Consider the following 10,217-nt stretch of genomic DNA (forward strand, 5'->3'; position numbering starts at 1 on the left):
CATTAGAATGATGCAAAAGATCACACGAGTACTCATACGTTTAAAATATTATTTAATTATTTTGATAAAAGAGTTTTAAGTATTAAAATGATATAGACGATCAAACAAGTACTTATACCTTTAAAAATATTATTCAATTATTTTTTTTAAAAAATGTATTCAGTAGTACTAAGAGGATGTAGACAATCTCACGAGTGCTCATACATTTAAAAATGCTGAAAAATCATTTTTTATAATTTCATAGTTTTTATGTTTTTTAAGAAGAAAATTGAGTTTGAAAATCTATGTTACTGATAATGGTAATTCTTACCATTATCTGTGGTGTTATTTTCTCACCAAATCAACTCTATTGAAGCTTCAAACACGTGCAATCCTCTCTTTTATCTAACTTTGTGAATAAGTTTAGCTTAGGTTACACATACGAGTTTTCACACTAATTCCAAAAGTTTTGTAGGAAATTTGTGTGCTTTGGAAGAACATTTAAACTACCAAGAGTGGGAGCCCAGGAAAAGCTACAAAAGCAAGTGTTCTTGAAGGATCATGAATATTTCCTGCGCTTGGGCGCCTCAGGAGGGGGGCTTAGCCCCTTTTAATTCGCAGTTCACTGCAAACTTCACACTTGGGCGCCCAGAAGGGGGTTGGGCGCCATTCAATTCACAGATTCAGCCAAAACCTAGCGCCTGGGCGCCCTTTGACTCGCTGTCCTTGAACAACCCTCACGCCTAGGCGCCCCAAAAGAGGGGGTTGGGCGCGACTTTTGCTGATGTGGCACCCTAGACCTATTTAAGGCTTCCATGCAACGAGGGTGCCATCTTCTTGGCGGCTAAAGCTTGTAAACACCCTTTTGGACCTTTGGGAGTTGGTTTTGAGCAGTCAGAACTCTCCTTTCTTCCTCCTTGGGTCTCCATCTCTTCCATTTTCTTACATTGTAAGCTCAAGCTCTTCATGACTATGGAGAGCTAAGTTTATTTTGTTGGGGAATGATGTAACTACAAAACTCTCTTGTAAATGCACTTGTTTTGAATGAATATAAGCTTCTTTCATTTATTATGAGTGTTTATTTCCTTCTCTCAAAGCTTGTTGTGACTTTATCAACCATAGCATGATTCTTTGGTTTGCTTGATATGGGGAAATATTGTGTGAACCTTGAACTGGACTAAACACCTAAAGGAAATAATGTCTAGGGGTGGAGCTTGGACCTTTAGTTGTCTTAAACCTCTAGTCGTCTTAAACCTCTAGTCTTAATGTAGATGAACTTGTAAGGTTACTAAGGGATTGGGATTTAATGAGTAAATATAGGCTTTCTCTACCAAGGGATTGGGTTTGAGTAACTTAGTAAGTTTGACATGAGCATTTAAATGAAAAAGTAGACATGTATATAATCAAAGCATTTAGGAGTAAAACTAAGAAATTAACATTTAATGGAAGAGACATGTATATAATCAAAGTGTTTACAAAGTTCATGAGAGTTCAATGGCTACAAATATCGTAACAAGATGGGTTTGACTTTCCATTTCCATGGAGGGCCTTAAGCTTACAAAATGCAAGATGAAAAAAAGAAGGAGACACAAGAAGGAAGAAGAGGATGTTCCCATAAGCCTCAAGCAGTCTCCATGAGCTCCAAACAACATGGTCGTACCTCTAAGCCACCAAAGACATTATTTCCTTTGAGAGAACATGAATAAATAAGCTTATTTTGACACATCAACATAGGCATCGCTTAGTGCCAAGGCTCTGCCGCTCAACGCTTGTCTTCAGCCTTAGGTGTTCTTTGTAATTATGGTGCTTAGTGGTGGTAGGGGTGCTCAATGCTAAGGCCTTTGGATGTTCTCTGTAATTGTGGCACTTAATGGCTCCGCTCAACACTAGGAGGTCGCGCTCATCACCACCTGGGCTTCAAAATCTCCTTTTTTTTGCATCTTCTTACTTCTTTGGGTTACCAAAGTTCTTTGATTTGCTAGAGGATCTTCCTAACTCTAAAATAGATACAAAAAAGGGGATTAGAGTTATAATTACATAATTGTAGCTTAAAATAAGAGTATTTACAAAGGAATATAAAAGTGAGAATTTAAGCAAGTAATAAGCTATATGAGAGCTGATTTTGTCACAAAAATGAAGCTCAAATAATGGAAAGAATTAACATTATCACTTACCCTACAAATAAAGAATCAAGGTGTACAAACCTCTTAAATGACGTATCAACCCTATGAATTAAGGAACTAGGGAGTACAAACCTCGTGAAGGGTGTACTAACCCTTATAGATAAAGCACTAAGGTGTACGAACCTCGCGAAGGGTGTATTAACCCTATAGATAAAGAATTGAGGTGTATAAATTTCACGAAGGGTGTACTAACCCATAGAAAAAGAATTAAGGTGTATGAACCTCAAGAATGGTGTTTTAACCCTATAGATAAATAATTGAGGTGTACGAACCTTACAAAAGATGTATTAACCCTATAGGTAAAGAATTGAGGTGTATGAACCTCACGAAGGGTGTACTAACCCCATAGATAAAGAATTGAGGTTTACGAACCTCATAAAGGGTGTTCTAACCCTACAAATAAAGAATTGAGGTGTACGAACCTCACAAAGGGTGTATTAACCTCAAGTTCAATCGTTGCCTTGCATAAGTCTAATATGAAATTTAAAACAAGCTTGATCTTCTAGATTTTGAATTTTTGAAATTTATAAATTTTTGAATATTTTTTGTAATTTTTTATAGAAATCTTGGATATACTTTTTTTTTAAAAGAATTAAATGATGATTCCCAATGAGAGGATCTGATTTAAGGAGAAAAGAGACAAGTTGTCAAAATTTTAGTAGTGACCAAGGTGTCGAAAGTCCCCATATGCAAGAAAAATAAGGTGTCAGAACCTTTGTGCAAGGATCAGGGTGTTGAAACCCCAATATGAGAGAGAAACAAGATGTTGGAAACTTGGTGTAGGGATCAATGTGTCGGAACCCCAATATGTAAGAGAAAACCTGACTTGCTTGAAAGATGAAACCTAGATGTATGTTGATCTTTTTGTATTTTTGAAGGATAGAGATTTGATAATCATTCATGAAAATAGTTCCAAATAGAGTACCTTTTTTTAACATTAACAAAGATATGTACATGATGGTTGTTTATGCTGATAATTATTTATGATTTTTGTGCATGCATGATGCAATACTATGCAAACATGTGTTTTGACTTTTTGAAACTTTTTATGCCTTGGCTTTGATTGATTTTTTTTTTGTTTTATTATTTTATTTTTTGGAGTCAATTTGTTTTCTTTGAAATAATTAAATTCATGCATGTCTTACATTTTTTTTTTGAAATAATGGATGTCACAAATTCTGAAGTTGGATATTCAAAATAGTGCTCATGTGCTTGACTTTTTCTTTTGAAACATTTGTATATGCATGCTTGAATTCATAGGAAAGTCAAAAGCAGTAAATATTTAAGGAGATTAGGATAGCCATGTGGACATGTCATTCTTCGTATACTTTTCAAAGGAGATATAATATGTGTATATTAATGTGAAATATGAGATACCCAAAAAAGATGTCCTAGTTTGGTATTTGGGGAAATTAGTATGGGGATATGGATCCTTGAATGCTAAGGCAAAAAATTCCTGCCCTAGTTTTTGGGCATGAGTTTTGTTCAAGATAGGGAATGAATATGGAAAGGATTGGTTGAAAAGGATTGCCCAAATTAGTTTGATTTTCTTTTGCATGTTTTTAGCAGTTAATAGGAAGTTCCCTCCTCTTCCTAAGAGATCACTTCTTTTTTATTTGGTTTGTGTTTCATTCATTCATCATTATTTAACAACTACATTGTTGATCATTTTGCCTTATCACAAAATTAAGCTTTATGAAAATTTGAACAACCATTATTCAATATGTGCAAACTTTTATTAGGCTTGTAAAGTAGCTAGGGTTGAAACATATTAAAAGAAGGATATAAAGGCCCAAATGTTTGTGGCTTATTTGAAACACAAGTTACTATCTAGGCATCACATAAGCTATTTGTCAAAACTTTTGAAAACTTTACTTTTTCAAAATTTCATTCTTCATTTGTCATCACTTCATGATTTTATTTTTTTGCTTTTTTCCTTTCTTGATGCATTCTTTTCATTTGATCACTCAAAGCTTTTTGTGTGCATATTAAGGTAACTTTTATTATGATGATAACCCTTGCTTGTAATTTTTTTTTGAAAAAGAATTGATTTATTTTGGCTCAAATGCGATAGCAATGAATTTTTTTTATACTTTTTAGATAAAGAAGGATGACCACACATCATTTCAAATTCTGATTGTTTTATCTTCAAGAGATTAACTTTGTGAAAATACTAAATGACCTCAACATGTGTTGTTTTTTTTTAAACTTTTGAAATGTATTTTATTTGTCTTGACATATTCAGGTATCTCCCAACTAGGATAGATGAGAATAACTTAGGCAAGACAAATGTGCTCCAGTTTAAGGATTTGTGTTTATTATTGTGGGTAGTGTTAGTGTTTGTTAGGATCAATCCTTTATTTTGGGAATACGGGAGGATAAATGTTTTCAAGTAATGCACACACACATATCTCAACAGAAAATGCTATAGGTTATTTAGAATATTCGACCTAAAAAAGGTACGACAAGAATTTACTCAAAATGTGATATTTTTCCTTTTATGTTTGTTTTTTTTTTTGAAGTAAAAATTATAAAACTTGTTGAGAACTTTTTTTTTTTTTAATTTTCTTCTTATTGCATTATTTGTTTTTTTGAGAAATTGAGCTCGAAGAAAACCATGTATGACAATTGGGTCTATGGGCTCTAAAATTGTTCTTTGTTATGACAATGAACAATGAAAATCTTCAAAAATTAAGTTTTTTCATTTTTATTTTTTTTTTGTTTTGAAATTTTTTTATTTTAAAAATTTGATAATTTTTTTTTTATTTTCCAAGTCTAGAAAATAAAACTAGTTTGAATTGGACTCGATGAAATTGGGCTTGAATGTCACACTAGATGGATCAAATGGATTGAGCTGTGCAAATATGACTTAGGCAATGTTAGAGAAATAAATGTTTTGTTTTTCTTTGTTGGCCACTTAGAAGCCGTATTATTTATGTAATAATGCAAAAAAGTGTATTTTTTTTTGTTATGTATATGTTTGAAAATTCATACCAATTAATTTCCATTTTTTTTAGTTCATGGAATCATCTTCTTCTTAAAAAAAATTATAATTTGTTTGTCTGGTCAATTTATTTAAAAAATGTTTAGCTTAACATTGGTTTTAAAATATTATTTGAATAATACACATTAAATCGCGTAATGTCCTTAAAAGTGTTTAAAGTATGGATAATGATATCTAGACAACAATTTTTTGACAACATTTAAACATTGATTACGTGTCAATCTTTGATTGGTCAAAAATTACTCTACAATCAATAATAATAATCATAAACATTATTGTGGAGTAATTTTTGATCAATCGACACGTAATCAATGTTTAAATGTTGTAAAAAAAATGTTGTCTAAATATCATTATCCTTAAAGTATGGATGACAAACAAACATAACTTTCCCAATTTAGATTTCAAAATAAGGGCAATGAATGATGATAGGAGAAGATTGGTCGAGGTTTAAATTCAAAGTGGAGTATATATGGTAGGAAATAAAGATGATGTCCATGAAGAATGAAAATAGTGTCCCTTGTCTAATGATTTTTTGAAACAAATTAATAAAAAGGAAATTGCCTCAATGTTTGAAAATAAATCTCCAAACACAGTATTTTATTATATTTTTTATTTTTTTGGACAAATTTATTTGCATGTCAAAATATTTTCCTGAGTTACAACTTTTGAAAGATAAAAATCAAACTTTGATTTATGTAGATGATTCTTTATGGACAACATGTATGATGGAAAGTGATGAAGAAACGATGTATTATAACAATTTCATGCTATGCAAATCAAATAAATGCTTCAAAATAATGTTTATTGCCTTATTTATTTATTCATTTTGTCATAAGAATGATTCCACGAACTTGGTATAACAAGCAAAAATGAAAAAAAAAATCAAATATGAATTCATTAAAGCATGACTTTGTTTTTTGTTTAAATATCATGGTACATTTTATTCTTATGTAAAAAAAAAAAAGTGAAGAGAAAATGATAAAAATAATCTCTATAAGATCCAGGAAAATTAGATATCTAGAAAATGTGGTAGACATGAGAGTTGCTATTTAAAATAAGAAAAATAATTATTATAGAAGTGAAGGTAAGAGAGTTGATTAAAGCTCCTTGTCATGGATTGGTGATCATGTGTTTTAATCTTGTGTGCATAATATATCTTTATTTCTTTTATTATTTGTTTTATGTGTAAGTGTGGTGTATATTAATATATATAATAATTGTTGTGCATATTTTTAAAGTAAGAATTTATTGTTGTGTTTGTTTAACTAGGTCTTATCATAAGAAAATATAAGATGATACCTTTTGTAAGTAAATTTTTGGGATGAAAATTGTTTTTGGTGAAAGAATGTGAGACTTTAGAAATTTTACTAATTAGGAAAAATATACTGTGGTTAACTGTTTTAAATAAAAGATATATAGTTTGTTATTTTTATTTAAAGAGTTTATTTTATTTAAAAAAAAAAGAAATTTGAAGAAAAATTATTCAAGTAGAAAAATCATTATTAGATATCTAAAAAAATTAGTATTATCGACAACTATAATCCATGGTTAACAGCCATAACCTTTTGAGAAAATAATAGTACAACAAAAAGAGATAAAGATGGAGATAATATCTACCAATCTGCTAAAAAAATACCTTCAAAAAAAAGGTTCACGACTTATGTTTATTGGGTTATCTGATGTTTAGTTTACTTTGTTATATCTCAATGTGGGGGTGTCTTTGTTTTCTTCAAAAAGGGTTTTTTAGATGAACAATTTAACCAGCTGCAACAACTACTAGATGAAAGTAACCCATATTTTGTGATTGAAGTGGTCACTCTCTATTTTGAAGACACGGGTTCTTAACGTCCACAATTAACCTCTCTAGGGTTAAACCACCATATTCATTCAACTATTATCATGTTTAATATCTAAACTAACATGATAACACGTAACAAATCAATTTCACATGGTACCTCCACTTTGAAACTTTAACCCCTACACCTTTTACCTTATCTTACCATGTTCATGTATATAATAATACTAATTCAACCTACACTGCCGGCATTAACTTTAACACTCGAAAACCAATCAAATTTACAACAATTGAAACATAAACATTGATCCTTTAATCATCTAATACTTTGCATTACAGCACAATAGTTATAACATGTTTATAATCCCAAAGTTAGCCACCTTTCCAGCCTTTAAATAAAACTATTAGTAATTACATAATAGCATTCTATTCACACACATATTGCTTATAGTATTCTTCCATTTATTACCTGTTTCATTCATAGCCATAATTGCAGTAACATGACAACAACACATGGCTTGTCTTTGTCAAGACATAACACAAGTGAACAAGCAGAGGGAAAGGAGGAAAAGAGAGTGCTTCAGTTCAGTCTTCATCTAATTAGGTTGAGTAATTAGCTTCAATAACGGTTCTATGGATTAATTTCAGATTAATTTCAAATTGTTATATATTTGATGTTAGAAATTTAAAATTACAAAGTTCACTAGGTCAAAAAAAAAGTTTTTTATACCGGTTAAAAACAGTTTTTTTATAGGTTAAAACCACTTAGGCGTCCCTGTTTTCGTAAGGTCTTCCCATTTTGGTCTCGTTCTTATAAAACTTCCTAATTGGGTCCTTAAAAGTACCAATTTCGTTGAAATTAACCCTTGCCGTTAAAATTGAGTAACGGTGTTAAATATGTGCATATATGGCATTATAAATGAATTTTATATTAAATTTTTTTAATGAATATTCGTGTAATAGAAGGGAAAACTCGGAATAAGAAAGATTTTCTTCTTCCTCTGAAACCCTAATTCTTCATTCAGGACTTGGGGAAAGCCAAAGCAGCACCACCATCTATGGATCTAAACAACTGAACATTCAATGTGTCTTCTTCTCCCACTTCTGATTTTTGTGCGACAGATGGGTGGACTAGAATGTCATCAAGATCATCAAGCGAGAATAGATCTGAGCTTTTTCATATATGGGAAGGTGATCGTTGTTCCACGCATTGATTCGTGGAGCGGCGATATCCACCACTACCACCTTGATCTCAGGACACTTCACGGCAATCACAGCCATGGTTGGCCCACCAACATAACCAACTCCGATGCAGCAAATTTTCACCATTTCTTATTCTTATCTAACAGCCTGCGTAACAAAAACACCCAATGGTCCAGACTCAAAATAACGCACAAACAATGCAAATTCCAAACTCACTCCCAAAATGTCCTTCATCACAACTCAACAAGATAAAACCAAACAAATCAAGACCCAAAGCAGCGAATAATTGAAAAGACCATATGACAAAACTCGCCCAACAACATCATTTCCAAGAGAACGCTACGCACGCAGTTACGAAAATAACCACAGGAAGAACAAGATGGTCTCCTCTGTTTTCCATTTTTCTTCTTCTTCCGCAGACCCAAATCACCGAGTTCTTCCGATAATAGATTTGAGCTTTTTTCCTTTAAATCTTAGGGTTTTGAATTTTTGGGATCTGGGTAGGTTTGTGATCTTGAGAAGATTAGAGTTTGTAGATCTGATATTTTAATGTTTGGTAGTACTGTTGGGTGATGTTATTTGGGAAGAAGATGAATTCAGGTTCTGGGAAGGAGGAAGAAGAAAGTTCCCACTTTACCCTTCTATAAAATCTATATTCATTAATAATTTCTAATATAAAATTTATTTATAATGCCAAGTCATCAAATTTAAACGGCCGTTAACAATTTTTAACGGTAGGGGCTGGATTGTTTCAAATTAGCCGTTTTGAGGACCCAATTGGGAAGTTTTATAAGAACGGGACCAAAATGGAAAGACCTTACCAAAACAGGGACGAGTAAGTGGTTTTAACCTTTTTTTATATTTGGAGTAGATATAGAAGCAAGAGTATAAAAAGTTTTCGTTTTTTATACATGTTTTAGAACTGGTGTAAAAGTTTAACTTTTTACACCGATTCCGTTTATAACAGTCTGATATTTTACGTCTGATATTCTGGAAAGAGGTAAAAGAGTCTCATTTTTATACAAATTATAACCTGTGCGAAAAAATAACTTTTTATTCCGTACTACAGTGGAGATGAGTTCCAAAGCTGAACAATGTACTCAATTGGAAAGTCCAAGGGAGAAAAACCATAAATGACCTCTATCAGTGTAACTATGACAATTAAGCTTCATCGGAGTTTATCCATAGCTCATGACAGTTGCATTATTTAGATCAAAATCAACAAGGCACGTAATAGAGTAATGAAATTCCTTCAAAGAATACACATGAAACAAACTAATTTCTCTCCAATTTTAATGCTTACATATCAATTGAATTTACAACTATCACCGAAAGGTACTAAAGAAAAGCAACATGTTAGTAAAATCCAAATACAAAGATGCAACTACAATGATAAAAACTAGTCACAATTGATTACCGTCTTTCCTACCCCGACAAGCCTCAAGGCCACCTCTGCAGTAGTATTTTAATGCTTACATATCACTACACCAACCAAAGAAACAGCCATCAACTTCCAAATAATAACAAAAACCACATACTCCATTTTCCAACTACACATCACAAATTCATGCTCTAAAAATCTTACATTTTCAATATATCACGTTCCAACAGTGCCTCATCACTGTCTAGTGGAGAGAAATGGCAGACTATATGTTTACTGATATACATATGGAAAAGCAACTCTTTTCTCAATCTTCTTCTTGTATACATTTTCAGTTTGCCTACACAGACAAGAAACAACACCTATTAGTAAAACTCTAAAATAAAAACAAAAAAGAAATAATAGAAAACATGTACACATGTTAAAATATCAGACAATGCTCCATCTTATAGAAATAAATATAAGTTGATTTTCTTCTTATGTTTATTTGATAATTGGTATATAATAATTGATATATAATATGAAGAAATAAAAGACGCTTATTTATTTGATATGATGCAAGAGGAGTAAAATTTTAATTTGGCTACAACTCAATTAATTTTACACTTTTACTGAATAATAAAAAAAAATCAACTACAACAGCATCTAACTAGTTTATCCCGCAATAACTTT

The sequence above is a fragment of the Vigna radiata genome, chromosome 1 (assembly GCF_000741045.1).
Source record: "Vigna radiata var. radiata cultivar VC1973A chromosome 1, Vradiata_ver6, whole genome shotgun sequence".
Taxonomy (NCBI): Eukaryota; Viridiplantae; Streptophyta; class Magnoliopsida; order Fabales; family Fabaceae; genus Vigna; species Vigna radiata.